Below are 22,205 nucleotides of genomic sequence, written 5' to 3' on the forward strand. Positions count from 1 at the left end.
AAAAAAAAACTTAGAAGAGGAGGAGGAAAGAGAACTGAAATAAAGTAGGAATACTTCCCGCGCCATGCTCCACTTTGGCGCGCCAGCAGAACAAAATGCATTCTATCATTGACCATTGAAGGGGAACGTGGGATCGTCCAGCCTTGGCTGGCACGGTTCGTTGAGATTCCAGCTTTGAGGCGGGTTGGTGAAAATGCTCTGTAAATAGTTCGCGAAAGTGGCCCGATAGTGTCGATGCCGGCGAAGGGTGTGGTGATACACTTGGAGGCGTGTCCAAAAGGCCGCCGGATCGACGATGTCGTCTCGGAAGAGGTAGTCGACAGCCATGCCACTGATCCATGTGATGGCGTGCCACTTAGCCGATGGAAAGTAGGTCGTGTCGGGATATATCATCATAGTGGGAGAAACGTGATGTGGTGGTACTCGGAGGTAGAATGCCACAATCTTCTGTACGAGGGTCCAGACAGCTGCTGCTGGCCCACACTCAAAACGATGTAAATCTGTATCTTCGACATTGCACTTGAGGCACAGGGGTGAGTCCACCAGTGCGATGCGATGTAGTTTCTGTCTTGTAGTATACTTGCCGTTGACGAGAAGGTACCACATAGAGGTGGTGTCAGTGGTGTGATATGGTTGGTGGATCGTTTTCCAAACTGTAGGCCATGAAACCTGGGGGTGACGTGTTTCGACGGGGTTGCGGGGTGGAGACATTCGGAGAAGGCGGTAGATGTCGCGGGTGGTCGTCTTCCTGGTCCTGGGGAGCTCGGTGCATATGTAGCTGTACTCCAAAAAGAAACGGCCGATATGTGACATCGGAGGTGGGATGTGTGCCAAAGACGTCGGTGGGCGTCTCGAAACAGGCGCGAGCTCGGTGGTCAACATTCCAGTAAAACTAGCATTTTGGCTTTTCCATAACCGGAGCATAGTATTGGTGTAAAGTGCCGTTGTCCTGGCTCTCACATTAACCAGATCGAGGCCACCGTCCCGCTTCGGTAAGGTGAGAGCTTCATACTGGACTTTGAAGATGTGTCCAGAACAAATGAAATAGCCGAATGCCGCCTGTAACCTGGCCGCCATTGTCGCAGTGATGGGCAGAATCTGCGCTATATGGGGTATCCGAGCTGCCAGATGGGTATTGACGAAGGTGACTCTCTGGCACATATTCAGCGGGCGTAGTATGTGATTTTGTATGTTGGCCCGGATGCGTTGCAGCAGCGCACGAAAATTGATCGCCGAGGTGCGGCGAATGTCTCGCGTGTACACCAATCCGAGACAACGAATGGTGTCTACCAGTTGAAATGGAGCTACGCTGTCTGCGGGAAGGCCGCGGCCGATCTTCATGGCGCATGATTTTGCCACGTTCATAGCGCTCCCTGCCCCTGCACTGTAACGGGTAATCCACTGCATCGCAGCTTGTACTTCAGCCGCTGAACGTACGACGAGGGCCAAGTCGTCCGCGTAAGCTCGGCAGCGGAACATATGATCCCGGAGTGGAATACCTGTCAAACGTCGCCGTAATCCGCAAATGAGTGGTTCCATCGCAATGGCATAAAGTACCGTCGACAAAGGGCAACCCTGCCGTACTGAGCGTTCAATCCGTATAGGTTCTGTAAGTCTGCCGTTGACGAGAAGTCTGGACGTTGCTCCACGAAGGAGCCGCATAATCACTTGCGTGAACGTCGGGGGAATTGCCATTCGGTCCATCACTGCGTTGAGGAATGCATGATTGACGCGGTCAAACGCTTGTTTGAAGTCGATGGAGATTAAAGCGCCTGGCAGTCGCGAGTGTGTTGCCACAGCGATCACATCTCGATATTCACTGAGGGCCGTCTGTATATTACGATCGCCGCCTAAGGATGTTTGTTCGTGGGAGACAATGTCCCGTAATACATGTTTGAGTCGCACTGCCAGAAGGCGTGTGAAAATCTTGAAGTCCGAATTGAGTAACGTGATCGGCCGATAACTGTCGAGTCGTGTTCCTCCTGCGGGTTTCGGGACTGGTACAAGTAAGCCTTCCATGAACATTGGTGGCGGGTTCGCCGCGCCGGACAAAAGTTCCCAGTACATGTCCCTCCATCGTGGCATCATCAAATCTTGGAAGGTTCTGTAAAATTCGAGAGGTAAACCGTCCGGGCCGGGAGATCGATTCAGAGACCCCTTGGCCACAGCGCCCTGGACGTCGTCGGTGGTCACTTCAGCAGTCAGGAGGGTTGCAGCTGCTGCGTTTAGAGTACCAAGTGTCTCATGGGCAACCTCAGCAATGGCCTCTGCACCGGCAGGTACTTCTTGATAGAAAAGTCTATAGTGCGTTGTGAATGCATCCGCAATGGTAGCTTGAGAAGTCAGCCGTCGTCCATCAGGTAAGTCTAAAGTTGTCATTAAAGCCTGTCGGCGTCGACGAACATTTTGAACAATATGATGCATAGAAGGTTCTTCACCATTAATCCTGTCTTGGCTGCGGGCTCGTACAATGGCTCCCTCTAGACGGCATCTGGTCAAGGATAGAATCTTTGCCTTGATGCGTTGAGCTTCTTTGAGGCGATCCGGGGATGGAGGATGATCCATGAGTTCACGTAGAGCGCTATAGTAGAAATCAGTTGTATGGTGATTCCACCTGGCTTTTGCTCTGCCATAGTGTATCAATGTGCGTCGGATGGCCGGTTTGGCGCACAGCAACCACCACTGCAGTGTGGTCTCGTAACGCATAATGCGTTGAACACAGGTGTGCCACGTGTCGGTGATCTGTTGTCGACATTCAGGGTCCCGCAGTAGCGCGACATTGAGTTTCCAGGGTCCTGCACTGCGCCATATAGATTGTCGACGTAGGTTCATGGTACAGATATAGATGTCATGATCCGAAAAGGCAGACGGCCAACGTTCCGCGTCGAGGAGTACTGATTTTAGAGCGTTAGAGATGTATACTCTATCAAGTCGGCTGGCGGAGTGGCTCGTGATGTGTGTATACCCCGGGCGGTCGCCGTGTATCACTCGCCAAGTGTCGAGGAGACGAAGGCGGCGGACGAGGAAGCGAAGTTCGGGACATGTGGTGAAATGGGGGTATTGGTCTGTGCGCTCGAGAACACAGTTGAAATCTCCACCTACGATGAGATGATCGTATCGACCGAGGAATAAAGGCGTGATATCTTCTGCGTGGAACTGGGAGCGATCCCTCCGTTTATCAGTGCCCGATGGGGCGTAGAGATTTATGATTTTGAGTCCTTCAACTGTTATGGCCACCCCTCGCGCTGTTGGGAGGTATGCGACATCGGAAACTGCAATTCCTTCTCGGAGGAGGATGGCTGCGCCTGTGTGTTCCATAGCTGCAGGGGCGGCGTACGTCTCATATCCATAACACCCAGTCCAAGTCGCTGTCCTCAGTTCTTGTAACAGGGCGATGTCGATGTCCGCTGCTCTTAGCGTGTCACGGAGCAGTTGAAGTTTAGCATGGGAGCCGATATTATTAGTATTGATAGTAGCTATTCGGTACGCCTGATGGGAGATCCGTGCTGTTGATAGGGTCGTAGCTGGTGAAGATTGTTGTTGTGGATGCTGGAAGTCCATAGAAGTCGCAGGATTCGCCGTAGAAACTTCCCCCATTTTAGTTTTGGTCGAACGGAGAAACAGATCTCATTTCCGCATCAGATGGAGGTGGGAAATCCGTGTCATCCGCCCATGAAAGGTGTCCGACAGGTTTGACATCGGCGAGAGGTGGCAGCGCTGGCCGAGTCGGCTCAATGGCGTCGGTGACAACAGGCGTGCTATGTTCCATGGCTTCTGGGAGCGGGGCTTGCGCACGATCTCTGTCGGACGGTTCACCGTCTTGTGGATGACGCGTCGCCGTGGCAGAGGAGAAAGTGTTATCGTGTTCTCCGTCGGAGTGATGTGGCATTTCTTCGTCCTGCGGAGGGGGCTCAATGGTCGATTCTGATGTCTTGCGGCGTTTTTTTCGTCGTTTCGGCGACTTCTGCTTTCGGCAATGAGTTTCGGTGTCTGAGGAAGGAAGAGATTCACGTCGTTCCGGTACAAAAGCCGCGGGTGCTATGATGCGGTCTTCATTCTCTAGAACACTCTCATTGGTATCCTTGTGATCTTCTAGCGTGGGTGTGTCCGGCTGTTGGACATGTTCACGGGTGGCATCGCCGGTGTCAAGGTGCTGGGACGCCTCCGGGTGTATCGGACCAGAGAGACGCTCGTGAACGGCGCCTTGTGAGGGCTGGACGTGCAGTGTCGCCGCATAGGTGACTGGAAGGGTGGTCGTGGTTCTGTGCGTGTTCGTATCGTCGGGCCTTAGTTGTGTGATGCGGCGTTGCAGGCATTCATTACGGACGTGGCCTTCTTGGCCACAACCGGAACATGTTCGAGGTTGTCCGTCGTAAATGACTACCGCACGGCAGCCGCCGATAGAAATGTACGATGGAACGTGCCGTTTGAGATCGATTCGGACTTGTCTCACACCATTAAGCACCGGATACGTCGTAAACTGTGCCCATGTCTCGGCTACGTGGCTCTGGACTTTTCCGAACGGACTTAGCGCCGCGATGACTTCATCTTCAGCCACCTCGAAAGGCAGTTCGAATACACGGATCGTCCGAAGGCCAAGTCCTGCATGGTCGACATCCACAGGCCCGACGTTTCCGTCGGAATGCCGAAATTTTAGTCCATGTCGCGTCCTTTGAATGATCTCGTTGCAGGCAGCGTCGGAAGTCATCTTAACATAAACGACGCTGCTAATGATCGATAGGTGTATGCCGATGAGTTCGTCACGCGGGATCTTCACGTCTTCGCGTAGGAAGCGTTCGACGGCCAGTGCTTTGGGTCGTGCGTATTCGTTTGAGAAGGTGAACTTAAGAGTGTTCTTCCTGTAAGAGTTGGCCATTACAGCTTGTTCGACTGAGAAGCGCGGTGACGAGGAAGTAAACAAAACACTCCGCGCGCGCAGCGGCGTGGACGGCCGAGCGCGGTGCGCACTGCTGCCCTGCCGAACGCAGACTACTGCCAACTTACCAACTGAGCTACCGAAGCACGACTGACGCCCGGTACTCACAGCTTTACTTCTGCCAGTACCTCGTCTCCTACCTTCCAAACTTTACAGAAGCTCTCCTGCGAACCTTGCAGAACTAGCACTCCTGAAAGAAAGGATATTGCGGAGACATGGCTTAGCCACGGCCTGGGGGATGTTTCCAGAATGAGATTTTCACTCTGCAGCGGAGTGTGCGCTAGTTATGGGTTGCAGAGACACTGGCACTCACAATTAATTACGTATAATGACCTCTGGCAAAATAGGGTACAATGTCGTATCCAAATCTGTCATCCAAGCTCGGTTAGAACCGAAACCCAGCAGAATTTGAGCCTTTATTGCTGCCATTGTTGACCGCGCTATGTACTATATTTCCCGCTCCGTATACCTAAAAATTACGGATTCATTTAATCACGCATTCTTCCTACTATACCGTTCACGCATAATAGGTGAAATTTCGTGATTTACTCTCTTTTCTGGTATTGAAGTTTGAATGGCGAGGTAAAAATTATTCTCGTGTCGTATTCCTCTGCTACTCATATGCACGCAACATGACATACAAAATAGGAAGAACTGGATATGAGAACAAGTATTAACATTTAAAACTGTAATGTTCATTAGAATACTCAGTGGAGGTAGTCAAACATTGTGGGCTGCATTCTTGGTTCCCCTTTACGACAAAATAAGGTTAAGTTGCTTAAGTTGTAGATAATGGAGGTTATTTGCGGTTGTATGTAAAGCAAATCTTTCTTAACGCAAGTTTTAGAGTAGATCTACCCGTATAAGACGTCACTTCAAGTTCTAGTTTTGATAAACATGCGTCCCTAGTCGACCAGTCGTATTTTCACCTCTTTTTTGAGCATCTGACGAAACGATAACGTAGCCGCGGTGTAATAACTGTTCGTAGAAGGGTAACATATAAATGACATCGCAGAATCCCTCGGCTTAAAATGGAGAGTGCACCGTTACTGTTTCACACATTGCTCTTGTGCCGTACGTGTCGTGCATCATATATAACATTCAACATTTATGTATGTAATTTTAGCATTCCATAGCAAGATTTTATCCAGCGCATTCTATAGAAGAGCGGATAAGTTCGCATGTGTGATAAAAAAATTTTCTGCTAGATGCATCTCCAGTGTTCTGGCTAATACTGAAAATTCCTCTTATAATGAAGAAATGCTATTGACTACATAAAGTCTTTTTTCCTTTCATTCACACGATTGAATTGTACTCCTCCTTTGACAGTAGTTTTCGAGCGTGCCAACTAAAAATTTTTACGCGGTATTAATATAGATTAGGAATAGCTACCCGCCACGAACAGAAGGAAAAATACTTATTTGGGAGAGATTATGTGAAATCCTACGCACTGGCTGCTACATTTTTTTTTATAAAAGGTAAAATAAAAAACCGAACGAGTAGCTGCCCGAATAAACTATCATAGTTGCAGAATACAAAGCATTGGACACGATGTCAAGCTGCTCAACATCTCCCAAACATCTCCCAAACACGGAGATGGATGGTAGTAACGTGAATCATGTCGCCGCGAACCAGAAATACTGGACGCGACTGTGGACAGATTGTGAATCTGATGACATCTGAAAGAAAATTATCTGCAGGATTTCTAGGGGACTGATGACCATAACAGTTAAGTCCCATACTGCTCAGAGCCATTTGAACCATTTGAAGATTTTTTACCGTCGTCGCCACCACACACTCCTAGAATTCCCCGCAGATCCTCCACAGATACAAAAGTGAGTGACAATAGAGCTCATGGACCCCTCAAAGAGAGTATACAACAGAACCGTAAAATACGTCTGGTGGTTGCTGTTTTACTGTTCTGCAGTTCCGGAAAACTTTCTACCGAATTTTTTGTAATTCGTGTAGTGATCATTTCTGAATGCAAAGCGTCTTGCGATTAGTTCTTAACTTTTACTGTAACCTTTGCATCAGATTCAGTAAGTATCTTCAAATCCCTTGAGTACGCTTACCTTTTTTCTTTAGTTTGTAAAACTGCTGCTGCCAAGAAGAGACAAGACTCCACCCTTTGCCATCTCTCGAGTAAGTTTAAATTATACCGGTGCACGACGAAACATGAAACGCATTAGCTACGGTGCTACGTTCCATCGAAGACACATTCACACGATGGACCATTTCCTCGTACAGCAGAGCAAATACACGAGGATAAAAGCGTTTGCTTCCAACATTGGCTGGTAGCATACAATTAAGGCATGCACGCAGCATCGTTACCCAGCGCCTCTGAAATGAAATATCAATATCGATATTTTACTGGGAGAGCCGATATTAATTTATTTAGGGCAGATAGTCAGGCATAATGCGATTCATACATATGAAACCTGGCAGCAACGCTTCCTTTCCTGGAACTAAATTCATTTCCAGATTCGTCTATGGAATCTAAATAGTCGTTTCCTTTTTTACTGAAAGAAACCATGAGTGTTGTTGGTGACCAGAGAGTTAACTCTTTAACTACAGTTTTTATGTAACGACATTGTTTCACGACAGCCCCATGAACCCTGCACTTTGCCGTTCGTGCAGAGGCTTGCGTGCCTCAGCTATACGAATGGCCGTACCGTAGGTGCAACCACAACAGAGGGGTATCTGTTGAGAGGCCAGACAAACGTGTGGTTCCGGAAGAGGGGCAGCAGCCTTTTCAGTAGTTGCAGGGGCAACAGTCTGGATGATTGACTGATCTGGCCTTGTGACACTACCCAAAACAGTCTTGCTGTGCTGGTACTGCGAACGGCTGAAAGCAAGGAGAAACTACAGCCGTAATTTTTCCCGAGGGCATGCAGCTTTACTGTATGGTTAAACGATGATAGCATCCTCTTCGGTAAAATATTCCGGAGGTAAAATAGTCCCCATTCGGATCTCTGGGCGGGACTACTCAAGAGGAGAAAGAAAACTGGCATTCTACGGATCGGAGCGTGGAATGTCAGATCCCTTAATCGGGCAGGTAGGTTAGAAAATTTTAAAAGTGAAATAGATAGGTTAAAGTTAGATATAGTGGGAATTAGTGAAGTTCGGTGGCAGGAGGAACAAGACTTTTGGTCAGGTGAATATAGGTTTATAAATACAAAATCAAATAGGGGTAATGCAGGAGCAGGTTTAATAATGAATAGAAAAATAGGAGTGCGGGTAAGCTACTAAAATCAGCATAGTGAACGCATTATTGTGGCCAAGATAGACACGAAGCCCACGCCTACTACAGTAGTACAAGTTTATATGCCAACTAGCTCTGCACATGATGAAGAAATTGAAGAAATGTGTGATGAGATAAAAGAAATTATTCAGTTAGTGAAGGGAGACGAAAATTTAATAGTTATGGGTGACTGGAATTCGAGAGTATGAATATCAAGAGCTCAGATTGAAACCCAGTTCGAAGCAGAGAAGGGAAAGGAGAAAGGTGGAAGGAGAATATAGAGGGTCTATACAAGGGCAATGTACTTGAGTACAATATTATGGAAATGGAAGAGAATGTAGATGAAGATGAAATGGGAAATACGATGCTGCGTGAAGCGTTTGACAGAACACTGAAAGACCTAAGTCGAAACAAGGCCTCGGTAGTAGACAAAATTCCATTAGAACTACTGACGACCTTGGAAGAGCCAGTCCCGACAAAACTCTACCGTCTGGTGAGCAGGATGTTTGAGAGAGGCGAAATACCCTCAGACTTCAAGAAGAATATAATAATTCCAATCCCAAAGAAAGCAGATGTTGACAGATGTCAAAATTACCGAACTATCAATTTAATGAGACACAGCTGCAAAGTACTAACACGAATTCTTTAGAGACGAATGGAAAAACTGGTAGAAGCCGACCTCGGGGAAGATCAGTTTGGATTCCGTAGAAATGTTGGAACACATGAGGCAATACTGACCTTACGACGTATCTTACAAGAAAGATTAATGAAAGGCAAACCTACGTTTCTAGCATTTGGAGACTTAGAGAAAGCTTTTGACAATGTTGACTGGAATACTCTCTTTCAAATTCTAAAGGTGGCAGGTGTAAAATACAGGGAGTGAAAGGCTATTTACCATTTGTACAGAAAGCAGATGGCAGTTATAAGAGCCGGCAGCGATGGCTGTGCGGTTCTAAGCGCTCCAGTCCGGAGCCACGCTGCTGCTACGGTCGCAGGTTCGAATCCTGCTCCGGCCATGGGTGCGTGTGATGTCCTTAGGATAGTTAGGTTTAAGTAGTTCTAAGTTCTAGGGGACTGATGACCACAGCTGTTGAGTCCCGTACTGCTCAGAGCCATTTGAACGAAAGTTATAAGAGTCGAGGGACATGAAAGGGAAGCAGTGGTTGGGAAGCGAGAGAGACAGGGTTGTAGCCTCTCCACGATGTTATTCAATCTGTATATTGAGCAAGCAGTAAAGGAAATAAAAGAAAAATTCGGAGTAGGTATTAAAATTCCATGGAGAAGACATAAAAACTTTGAGGTTCGCCGATGACATTGTAATTCTGTCAGAGACAGCAAAGGACTTGGAAGAGCAGTTGAACGGAATGGACAGTGTCTTGAAAGGAGGATATAAGATGAACATCAACACAAGCAAAACGAGGATAATGGAATGTAGTCGATTTAAGTCGGGTGATGCTGAGGGAATTAGACTAGGAAATGACACTTAAAGTAGTAAAGGAGTTTTCCTATTTGGGGAGCAAAATAACTGATGATGGTCGAAGTAGAGAAGATATAAAATGTAGACTGGCAATGGCAAGGAAAGCGTTTCTGAAGAAGAGAAATTTGTTAACATCGAGTATAGATTTAAGTGTCAGGAAGTCGTTTCTGAAAATATTTGTATGGAGTGTAGCTTTGTATGGAAGTGAAACATGGACGATAAATAGTTTAGATAAGAAGACCATAGAAACTTTCGAAATGTGCTGCTACAGAAGAATGCTGAAGATTAGATGGGTAGATCACATAACTAATAAGGAGGTATTGAATAGAATTGGGGAGAGGAGGAGTTTGTGGCACAACTTGACAAGAAGAATTGTCCGGTTGGTAAGACATGTTCTGAGGCATCACGGGATCACAAATTTAGTATTGGAGGGCAGCGTGGAGAGTAAAAATCGTAGAGGGAGACCAAGAGATGAATACACTAAGCAGATTCAGAAAGATGTAGGTTGCAGTAAGTACTGGGAGATGAAGAAGCTTGCACAGGATAGAGTAGCATGGAGAGCTGCATCAAACCAGTCTCATGACTGAAGACCACAACAACAACAACATTTTCGCAGTGAGAATTTTGCAAAGATTATACACAATTCCGTAATTCAGTGTTGCCGACCTTCCCGTCACAAGATTTAAGTGAAGGGGAGAGTGGGGGAATTTGGTGCAGTGGCTAAAGCTACACACAACTGTGAGCGCTAGTCTTATCTGATAGGTGCTGCTGCCTGGTGCTCAGTTATATAAATAAATGTATAGAATGAGGGAATTGTTACTGCCAGTTGTCGATGCGAGATGCAAGAGTGTTTTTCGTCTTTGCTTGTTCTAACGTTTGATCTCCAGTTGCTAAGGGGGAGGCCATTTAGTTTTACGTTATAACAAATTGTTTTTATGACTATCTCTGAAAATTAATACTCATGGTTATGGAAGTATTATTTCCACCAAGCAAACTGCGATTATGGTACTGCAGCTGGGGTAATGTGACGCACAGAGGCCGAGTGCGTGACTTTTACTTCACTAAAGTTTCACAATAATGAATGTATGTAGCTAAATGAGATACCTTAATGTATGTTTAATGAAAGTTATAACAACATAGTACATAATTTTTATAATAATGGGTTCCTCACTTCTGATACAGAGGACGTATACCCGTAAAACAGAGAATCTCTTGGACTGTTGATGATTTAGAAAATGCTGATAATCCTGTTCACAATGGGACTTCTGCTGGAGAGAGCCTCCTTGCAGCACAACATACCAGAGGTGATCTGTGTGTAGAATTAGGTGAATTCGCAAAGATGACGAGGCTTAGTACCGGTATATTGCTTGTGCCTTTTGGCGTCATTCTGAATGCTGTGGGTGGGACAGTTCTGAAAACTATAGCTGCGATTCCTATCTGAAAAAGCGTTAGTAGTTTCGTAGATATGCAAGAGACCAATTATTAAATACGCTTATACTCGAGTCTCTTTCATTTTTGTCGCTATCTTAGAAAAAAACTATTATTGTTTCGCATCTGTTCCATAGTTAATTAAGCTGATTGTTTCACTATTTTCTTTTCGTAAACTATGTTGTTTAGTGTTTTGTTGGATAAACGTAATATTCGATACATGCAGGTGTTTACGTAAGAGGATGTAAAAATGTAATAGGACATGTTGAATGCTCCACTGAAGAATTTGAGGTAGGGGACCTACCGTTTTGTCTAGCATTACTGTTTTCCCACTTATTTGCAATATGCTTACAAGATTACACCGACGGTGCTGTTTATTTATATGTACATTTTTTATTTCCTGCAAGGAAACAAGGAGGACGAGCCTGATTACTAGGATGTCATGATTCAGGTATTGTTTACTTGTCCATAAGGCGGCTCTGTTGTATTTATATTGTCCCATGACAGAACGTGCTATGAACCAACGACAGGCCCATTCATCAGTCAGTGCTATTCTGAGCGTGCAGTACAATACGATGAAGCAGAACTCACTGACATGCAGCTTGTGTGAGGGGAAGTACGCTGCAATGCTCTCGCTGCTGAAAGGCTGTACAGGGAACGACATTACAACAGACACCATCCGTCACGAAGAGTGTTTATGTCTCTCGATCGACAAATGCGGGAGACAGGTTCATCGGAAAGAAGAAACGATGGACCTAGTAACATGAAGACCATTTGCACACCCGATTTTGAATCGTGTTGCAGTGGACCTCATTATAAGTACGTGAAGCGGGCCCTGCACATACTAGCCCGTGGCGAATACTCCACGAACAACAATATACGAGTATTACACTCATATCATCTACAACGAGTCGATGCAATGCTGGCGATTGACTTTGCACCAAGAGTCGCAATGTGTCAATAGTTGCTCCAACAATGGAGACTGATCGAAAAGATTTCCTCCAAAACTTGCTGTTTACTGACGAAGCATTATTTGATCATTACGGTATTTCGAACAGTAGGAATAGCCATGCGTGCGATGAGAAAAACCATCGTACTGTAGCAGAGTCATACCGCCAAGTCCATTTTGTTGTGAATATCTGGGCCGTCATTGTAGGCGACAATCTCACTGGGCCGTATCTTCTACCTGTTCGTCTGAATGGCCTCATGTACTTGAAGTTCGTATAAAAAGTTCTACCTGAGCTGTTGGAGGTCGTGTCCTTGGCTGTCCGAGAGATGATGTGGATACAGCATGACGGTGCACCGCCTCACTTCAGTGTGGATGTGCACAGCCATCTCAATGCTGTTTTTCCTGGTCGCTGTATTGGGAGGGAAAGTTGTATTCCATGGTCTGTGAGGTCACCTGACCTGAATCCCTTTGATTATTTCCTATGGGGACGTCTCAAGTCATTTGTGTTTGATACCTCAGTGGACACAGAGATGAAATTAGTTGCCAGAATTGCAGCTGCATGTGATGCGATTCGAAACACACCAGTGATACTTGTCAGAATGCGTCAGAATCTTGTTCTTGTGGGACCAGACTACATACACTCTACTTAATCTAACTTAAACTAACTTACGCTAAGGACAACACACCAACAGACACACCCATGCTCGAGGGAGGACCCGAACCTTCGACGGAGGAAGCAGCGCGGACCGCTGCAATGCGCCCCAGACAGCTCGGCTACCCCGCGCCATGACTCGCTTTTGGGTGGGGTGGAGGGAGGGGGTTTGGTGGGGGGGGGGACGACGGAACCAACCCGCGTCCGGCCATCCTGCTTCAGGTTTTCTGTGATTTCCTTAAATCGCTTAAGGCAAATAACGGGATGGTTACTCCGAAGCGGTACGGCCACTTTCCTTCTCCATCCTTCCCTAATTCGAGTTTGGTATCAGCCTCTAATGACCTCAAAGTTGAGGGACGGCCTCCCGTCGGAGGTCGAGTCCTCTCTCGGACATGGGTGCGTGTGTTGTCCTTAGCGTACGGTAGTTTAGAGTGGTTCAAATGGCTCTCAGCGCTATGGGACTTAACATCTGGGGTCATCAGTCCCCTAGAACTTAGAACTACTTAAACTTAACTAATCTAAGGCCATCACATACATCTATGCCCAAGGCAGGATTCAAACCTGCAACCGTACCATGCGCTCGGTTCCGCACTGAAGTGCCTAGAACCGCTCGGCCACCGCGGCTGGCTAAGTTAGTTTAAGTTATATTAAGTATTGTGTATGCTTAGGGACCGATTACCTCAGTAGTTTGGTCCCATAGGCTCTTACTACAAATTTCTAAATGTTGACGGGGCGTTCAAAACTAATCTCATCTTCCTCGCCGGATCTTGAAACTAGATTTTGGCTCGAACATCCTTTGCCGATCAGATGAAAAATTATTTTGTCAAAATTTATTAACAGAAGAAATTTTCCCCTCTGGCGCTCTTCTCCCACCACTCAGAAACACGTTCACATTAATAGTTTCCTAGTTTAAATCAATAATTTCGTTGGGAATTTTAAAGAATGGAATGTAGCTGGACCGTTAGAATGGAATGCTTTGAGCTGTAGAAGATGCAATCCCATACTCTCGACGAAAATTGTTGTTGTTGTTGTTCTGGTCTTCAGTCCTGAGACTGGTTTGATGCAGCTCTCCATGCTACTCTATCCTGTGCAAGCTTCTTCATCTCCCAGTACCTACTGCAACCTACATCCTTCTGAATCTGCTTAGTGTATTCATCGCTTGGTCTCCCTCTACGATTTTTACCCTCCACGGTGCCCTCAAATGCTAAATTTGTGATCCCTTGATGCCTCAAAACATGTCCTACCAACCGATCCCTTCTTCTAGTCAAGTTGTGCCACAAACTTCTCTTCTCCCCAATCCTACTCAATACCTCCTCATTAGTTACGTGGTCTACCCACCTTATCTTCAGCAATCTTCTGTAGCACCACATTTCGAAAGCTTCTATTCTCTTCTTGTCCGAACTAGTTATCGGCCATGTTTCACTTCCATACAAAGCTACACTCCATACAAATACTTTCAGAAACGACTTCCTGACACTTAAATCTATACTCGATGTTAACAAATTTCTCTTCTTCAGAAACGCTTTCCTTGCCATTGACAGTCTACGTTTTATATCCTCTCTACTTCGACCATCATCAGTTATTTTACTCCCTAAATAGCAAAACTCCTTTACTACTTTAAGTGTCTCATTTCCTAATCTAATTCCCTCAGCATCACCCGACTTAATTTGACTACATTCCGTTATCCTCGTTTTGCTTTTGTTGATGTTCATCTTATATCCTCCTTTCAAGACACTGTCCATTACGTTCAACTGCTCTTCCAAGTCCTTTGCTGTCTCTGACAGAATTACAATGTCATCGGCGAACCTCAATGTTTTTACTTCTTCTCCATGAATTTTAATACCTACTCCGAATTTTTCTTTTGTTTCCTTTACTGCTTGCTCAATATACAGATTGAGTAACATCGGGGAGAGGCTACAACCCTGTCTCACTCCTTTCCCAACCACTGCTTCCCTTTCATGCCCCTCGACTCTTATAACTGCCATCTGGTTTCTGTACAAATTGTACATAGCCTTTTGCTCCCTGTATTTTACCCCTGCCACCTTCAGAATTTGAAAGAGAGTATTCCAGTTAACATTGTCAAAAGCTTTCTCTACGTCTACAAATGCTAGAACCGTAGGTTTGCCTTTTCTTAATCTTTCTTCTAAGATAAGTCGTAAGGTTAGTATTGCCTCACGTGTTCCAACATTTCTACGGAATCCAAACTGATCTTCCCCGAGGTCCGCTTCTACCAGTTTTTCCATTCGTCTGTAAAGAAATCGCGTTAGTATTTTGCAGCTGTGACTTATTAAACTGATAGTTCGGTAATTTTGACATCTGTCAACACCTGCTTTCTTTGGGATTGGAATTATTATATTCTTCTTGAAGTCTGAGGGTATTTCGCCTGTCTCATACATCGTGCTCACCAGATGGTAGAGTTTTGACATGACTGGCTCTCCCGAGGCCATCAGTAGTTCTAATGGAATGTTGTCTACTCCTGGGGCCTTGTTTCGACTCAGGTCTTTCAGTGCTCTGTCAAACTCTTCACGCAGTATCTTATCTCCCATTTCGTCTTCATCTACATCCTCTTCCATTTCCATAATATTGTCCTCAAGTACATCGCCCTTGTATAAACCCTCTATATACTCCTTCCACCTTTCTGCCTTCCCTTCTTTGCTTAGAACTGGGTTGCCATCTGAGCTCTTGATGTTCATAAAAGTGGTTCTCTTCTCTCCAAAGGTCTCTTTGATTTTCCTGTAGGCAGTATCTATCTTACCCCTAGTGAGACAAGCCTATACATCCTCACATTTGTCCTCTAGCCATGTCTGCTTAGCCATTTTGCACTTCCTGTCGATATCATTTTTGAGACGTTTGAATTCCTTTTTGCCTACTTCATTTACTGCATTTTTATATTTTCTTCTTTCATCAATTTAATTCAATATTTCTTCTGTTACCCAAGGATTTCTATTAGCCCTCGTTTTTTTACCTACTTGATCGTCTGCTGCCTTCACTACTTCATCCCTCAGAGCTACCCATTCTTCTTCTACTGTATTTCTATCCCCCATTCCTGTCAATTGTTCCCTTATGCTCTCCCTGAAACTCTCTACAACCTCTGGTTCTTTCAGTTTATCCAGGTCCCATCTCCTTAAATTCCCGCCTTTTTGCAGTTTCTTCAGTTTCAATCTGCAATTCATAACCAATAGATTGTGGTCAGTATCCACATCTGCCCCAGGAAATGTCTTACAATTTAAAACCTGGTTCCTAAATCTCTGTCTTACCATTATATAATCTATCTGATACCTTTTAGTATCTCCAGGATTCTTCCAGGTATACAACCTTCTTTTATGATTCTTGAACCAAGTGTTAGCTATGATTAAGTTTTGCTCTGTGCAAAATTCTACAAGGCGGCTTCCTCTTTCATTCCTTCCCCCCAATCCATATTCACCTACTACGTTTCCTTCTCTCCTTTTCCTACTGACGAATTCCAGTCACCCATGACTATTAAATTCTCGTCTCCCTTCACTACCTGAATAATTTCTTTTATCTCGTCATACATTTCATCTATTTCTTCATCATCTGCAGAGCTAGTTGGCATATAAACTTGTACTACTGTAGTAGGCATGCGCTTTGTGTCTATCTTGGCCACAATAATGCGTTCACTATGCTGTTTGTAGTAGCTAACCCGCACTCCTATTTTTTTATTCATTATTAAACCTACTCCTGCATTACCCCTATTTGATTTTGTATTTATAACCCTGTAATCACCTGACCAAAAGTCTTGTTCCTCATGCCACCGAACTTCGCTAATTCCCACTATATCTAACTTTAACCTATCCATTTCCCTTTTTAAATTTTCTAACCTACTTGCCCGATTAAGGGATCTGACATTCCACGCTCCGATCCGTAGAACACCAGTTTTCTTTCTCCTGATAACGACGTCCTCCTGAGTAGTCCCCGCCCGGAGATCCGAATGGGGGACTATTTTACCTCCGGAATATTTTACCCAAGAGGACGCCATCATCATTTAATCATACAGTAAAGCTGCATGTCCTAGGGAAAAATTACGGCTGTAGTTTCCCCTTGCTTTCAGCCGTTCGCAGTACCAGCACAGCAAGGCCATTTTGGTTAATGTTACAAGGCCAGATCAGTCAATCATCCAGACTGTGGCCCCTGCAACTACTGAAAAGGCTGCTGCCCCTCTTCAGGAACCACATGTTTGTCTGGCCTCTCAACAGATACCCCTCCATTGTGGTTGCACCTACGGTACGGCCATCTGTATCGCTGAGGCACGCAAGCCCCACCACCAACGGCAAGGTCCATGGTTCAGGGGGGGAGCGACGAAAATTATACTGCCCAAAAGCAAATGACTTGCACGATTTGAGAACACAAAACGCCTGTTGTTGCACATCGTTAATTTATGACGAAAATCCAGTCCAACAAGGATTCACATTATCTGACAGTGACATCTTAGCATTTCCAGTTAATAATTTAATAATGAGTGAGTTTGTGTTGTTAGTCGAGACAAAGCTTCTGGGACTGGTCACGGAAACATGTGAATTTGTCGCGAGATTGTATATCTAAGAAACTAGAGATTTCGCAACATAACTTGGCCCCAGGACATAAACGCATTCTCGTTTTCATCGCAGGGCGAGTCCACCCGTCTGCTCCCAAGGGCGAGTGCTTTATTTTGCTGTCAAATGCGTTTCATTAGTTGTAAACAAAAAACTCTCTCCCTGGCTCGGCTACAATGTTGGAATGGAGGTGTGCACACTTTCCTCAGAACATTTTAAGGAAAATATTAGGAAAAAAATTTGATTCTCTCGAATCTCATAGCCTCATCCATCAGCTTCATTATGAACTGCCTACAATTTCGTTGATGGTTATAGTTATTGTGAAATATGTTTACTACAGTTCTGAGAGAAATTCGAAAATATTGCAGTGGAAAAAGAGATTCTCTACAGTTTTTGAGTTTTGTGGACGTCAGGGTGCATTGTTGCATTTGAAATGTAGATAACATATTGAATTTTTCTGTAAGTTTGAGTCAAGATCTAAATATCTATCTTCATTCTTGAGAAAACTGATTCCCTGTAGAGCTCTCGCAATCATGTGTTAAACAACAGAATGGAAGTAAAATATTAATAACTTCCTGCATATCTCATAAATGGTTTGAGATATCAAAGTACATGACAACACACAAATTTAAGAGTATCTCGCCTTATAATTAACATTGGAAAGTTTCTGATCTACTCAAATACATGATTAACTTCAGATTTTTTCAGTGAAGTAATTATTTTAATGCCCATAGTTCGTGAAATGAGAATTAGTACGGGTTTGTAATGAAATAAGCGAAGGGTTCACACGCGCATTTTGCTGCTGACCATGAGATTTTCATAAGCTGTTGACATGTCTTGTCCTCTGTTCTTTGTTTGATAGTACATTATTTCAGGATTCTGAAGAAACTGCAACTGTTTTTCCATGTCAGTGAGGTGAAATTGTGTAAACCGCGCTGTGTTTCCACAAAAGAACAAAAAACTCTCTCGCCTACAATGCGGGAATGGAGGTGTGCACACTTTCCTCAGACGAATTTAAGGAACATATTAGGTAAAAAATTTGATTCTCTGGAACCTCATAGCCTCATCCATCATGGCACCAATACTAGGAAAAAGGGAAAAAGAGCTTACAAGTCAGACGGAAATAAAACACTACTCCTGTTACTATTGCAGCGTAGCCCTGTCATCGATTGTATCGCCACAGCACGGAAGCGATGTAACAAATATGTATGGAAAGACAGCGCGCAGAATCACGGTTTTGGGGAGAGGGGTCTGGATGTTGGGTTCATATTTGTGCTAGGAACGTTCTAAACAGCTCTGCAGAATATGTCCAGCATATGTAAACAGTTGTGCTATTGTGTGCCGTGTCTACATGATGCGACAAGCAACTGTGAACATTATGTATATGGACATAGCCTGTTCCACAAGTGCTTCATATTTTTAAATATTTTAGCGGTGAAAACTTTTATAATATCCAGTTAAACTTTTATAAAGTGCTGTTTTTATCCACTTGACATTTTGTGCATGAGGTCAGCGTAAAATGAACATCTTTTACAACAACATATTTTAAGACCTGAAGAGAAGAGTATATTCTTTGAAAGTGGTTGTCTTAAAGAAAAAAATATTTTATGCGATGTAATCTGTTGAATGGTTTTTAACAGTTACACAGATCGCCCTTCAGTTCCCTCAAAATGAGAAAATTCAAATAACAATAATTATTAGCAAAGTACGTCAAATAAGCAAAGGCAGACTAGCTAATATTGTGAAACATAGAGGCTTGCGTGGAATATCACCCACAAACCATGATGTATCACCCAGCGAAAAAAGACGTTATTTTACATTGCTTTTCAAATCTGCAACAGTCTTAAGATAGCTCTGTTCTTAATGACTTGTTCCGTTACATGGAATGACGACTATCTTAACAAACTGCGTTACTACCTCACTGTAGATTATGTCAAACGCCTCCGTCTGTGGTACTTGCTACAAACAAAACGTTCTATGAAGTACGATCTAAAGCAGTTATTCGTCTTAAATTTCGGCTGACGCATTTCGGTTATCTGATTTCAAATACACCTGTCAATTAACAACGCACCGTGCTCCGGTATGCAAAATCATTAATATTCTCAGCGCATTTGCATTATTGCATTCGTGATATGCCGGGATAATAGCCATAATCTGACACAGGCAACTGAATGCAAATGCGTGCTGGTAATTTACGGACTCGTGTAGCGGCGGTGCGTTCATGTACACAGAAAGAGTCCCTTAGCGTTATCAATGCAATGGTGGTTGCGGCTGAACTACGGAAAGGACTGTGTACTGTTTTGACCATATTTATCGGATAATTTTATAGTTGTCTAAGGGAAAACATTGTACGGGAAATCTAGAACCTTTCTGAACAATTGCGTTATTTTGTATACAGTTGTCAGAATGAAACCAAACTGACAACCTTATCACAGACTCTTTATGTATAATGACAATAGTAATGTACATGAGCAAACCATTTCTTTTCTGATCAAACCCATAGTTTCGCATACAGCGATTCACGACTGAAATTTGTATCAGATTTTGCAGGAGAAGTTTACACAATATTTTCATTCACTTTTATCGATATTGCAGAAGTACAGCATAAAAATACTAACGAGATACATGGCAGTAATCGTGACAAAAACAGGGTTTTTATAATTTGTTTCTGAAAGAAGCAGTATGTGAAACGGACGAAAGTTTTAGTCCACAGGGAACAGATAGCTTTGACAAAGATTATACGCCGTATAGACCCTCTGGCCAAAAATGGTGAAGAGAGAGAAGAGAAACGGAAAAATTGCAACCTACCACATAATCTTGGACTGCGGAACAGAAGAGAAGGAACTGATGTCAGGCACGTCTTAACTGGGAAAGACGTAGTAGGATTAGAGAATAAATCCTGCTATCCATGAAGCAATAGTATATAGGAAATGGCAGAAAGGAAGCGAACCGAAACAGACTGATGAAGTCCAACAAAGCTTTCTTCTACATATACATCTGCATCTACATGAATACTCTGCAAATCACATTGAAGTGCCTGGCAGAGGGTTCATCGAACCACCTTCACAAATATCTAGTATTCCAATCTCGTATAGCGCAAAGAAGGAACGAACACCTACATCTTTCCGTACGAGCTCTGATTTCCCGTATTTCGTCATGGTGATCGTTTCTCTCTATGTAGGTCGGTGTCAACAAAATAGTTTCGCATTCGGAGGAGTAAGTTGGTGATTGGAATCTGGTGAGAAGATTACACCGCCAACTTAAAACGTCTTTGAATTAATGATGTCCATTCCAAATCCTGTATCATTTCAGTGACACTCTCCCCGCTATTTCACGATAATGCAAAACGTGCTAGCCTTCTTTGAACTTTTTCGATGTACTCCGTCAGTCCTATCTGGTAAGGATCCCACAACGAGCAGTAGTATGGTAAAGGAGGACGGACAAGCGTAGTGTATGCAGTCTCTTTAGTAGGTCTGTTATATTTCCCAAGTGTCCAGCCAATAAAACGCAGTCTTTGGTTAGCCTTCCCCACAACATTTCCTGTGTGTTCCTTCCAGTTTAAGTTGTTCGTAATTGTAATTCCTAGGCATTTAGTTGAAATTACGACCCTTAGATTTGACTGATTTCTCATATTACCGAAGTTTGGGAATTCCTTGTAGCACTCATGTAGATGACCTCACACTTTCCGTTATTTAGGGTCAATTGTCAATTTTCGCTACTTTCCAGGATTGGGTACGGATCTTTCGTCGAGCGAACGATTGTATAAGATTGTTAAGTATGGAGCTATTGTATCAGCATACTCTGAAAGGAAACTAGTTGCTATACAGTCTGGAGCAGAAGACTTGCTTTTATTAAATAATTTAAGTTTCTTCACTACTCAGAGGATATTTCCTTCTACGTTCCTCATGTTGTCATTTGTTCTTGATTCGAAAGGAAAGTTCAAATATTGATGGTTAATTGAGGAAATATTCTTGAGTTATTGTTAGTACGTGGATGTCTAGATGGACTGTGCTAGAAAACAAAATTATTTGAACTGTTGTGGCAAAGAGTGATATTAAAATTAAGTGTGCAAGTAACGTTAGAAAAGAACTCTAAATAGAACGATAAAGAGAGACATTTGTGCAACATCGTTTAAGGAAACCAGTAGTAGTGAACTTCAGGTGTCTATTAATAGCAGAACGCATATATTTTGAGGGATGACCATGGTAAGAACGTGTAAGGTGGTTAGTAGATGGTATTTTGTGTGGGAGGTATACGGGGAAAAATGTACTCAAAGTACGAACAGACCATGTTATACATCAAAACAAGCGAAGGCATTTGAGCGAAATAAAAAGGAAAACTAAAATTACGATCCCCGCCTGCGATCGAATGTTTAAATGCATTTCCTCTACTCCGAAAACAGAATACAAGGTGACTGGTTGAAAATAACACAATACAGTGAACTGTCTAAAAAGTGTTAGACGTTCTCACGAATGGAAAAAAGGTGGGGCCATATGGGATGGCATCAATGAGATTACGAAGGCAATTGCTTCACACATACAGCGTAGCTTCGCCCCTTCCATTCATTTTGAAACAGGAGACAAATGTTTCTAACGAACATCCCCCTTTTGGTTAGGATATCTATGAACGCTCTTTGCTGCTGAGTTAAAAGTATTTTCCCAAACTTGCCCGTTTTTATTGCTTTCTCTAGAGTATGTGCCTCGCCGAGTGGCCGCCTGGTTTGAGGCGCCATGTCACGGACTGCGCGGCCCCTCCAGCTAGAGGTTGGAGTCCTCCCTCGGGCATGGGTGTGTGTGTGTGTGTGTTGTTCTTAGCATAAGTTAGTTTAAGTAGCGTGTAAGTCTAGGGACCGATGACCTAAGCAGTTTGGTCCTTAGGTATTCACACACATTTGAACATTTCTACAGTTCATAGTTTTCATAATTTTAAGATGTAATTTTCTACATCATCTTAAAATCTTTTTCTAAGTGTT

Source organism: Schistocerca piceifrons, chromosome 8 (genome assembly GCF_021461385.2).
Source record: "Schistocerca piceifrons isolate TAMUIC-IGC-003096 chromosome 8, iqSchPice1.1, whole genome shotgun sequence".
Lineage (NCBI taxonomy): Eukaryota > Metazoa > Arthropoda > Insecta > Orthoptera > Acrididae > Schistocerca > Schistocerca piceifrons.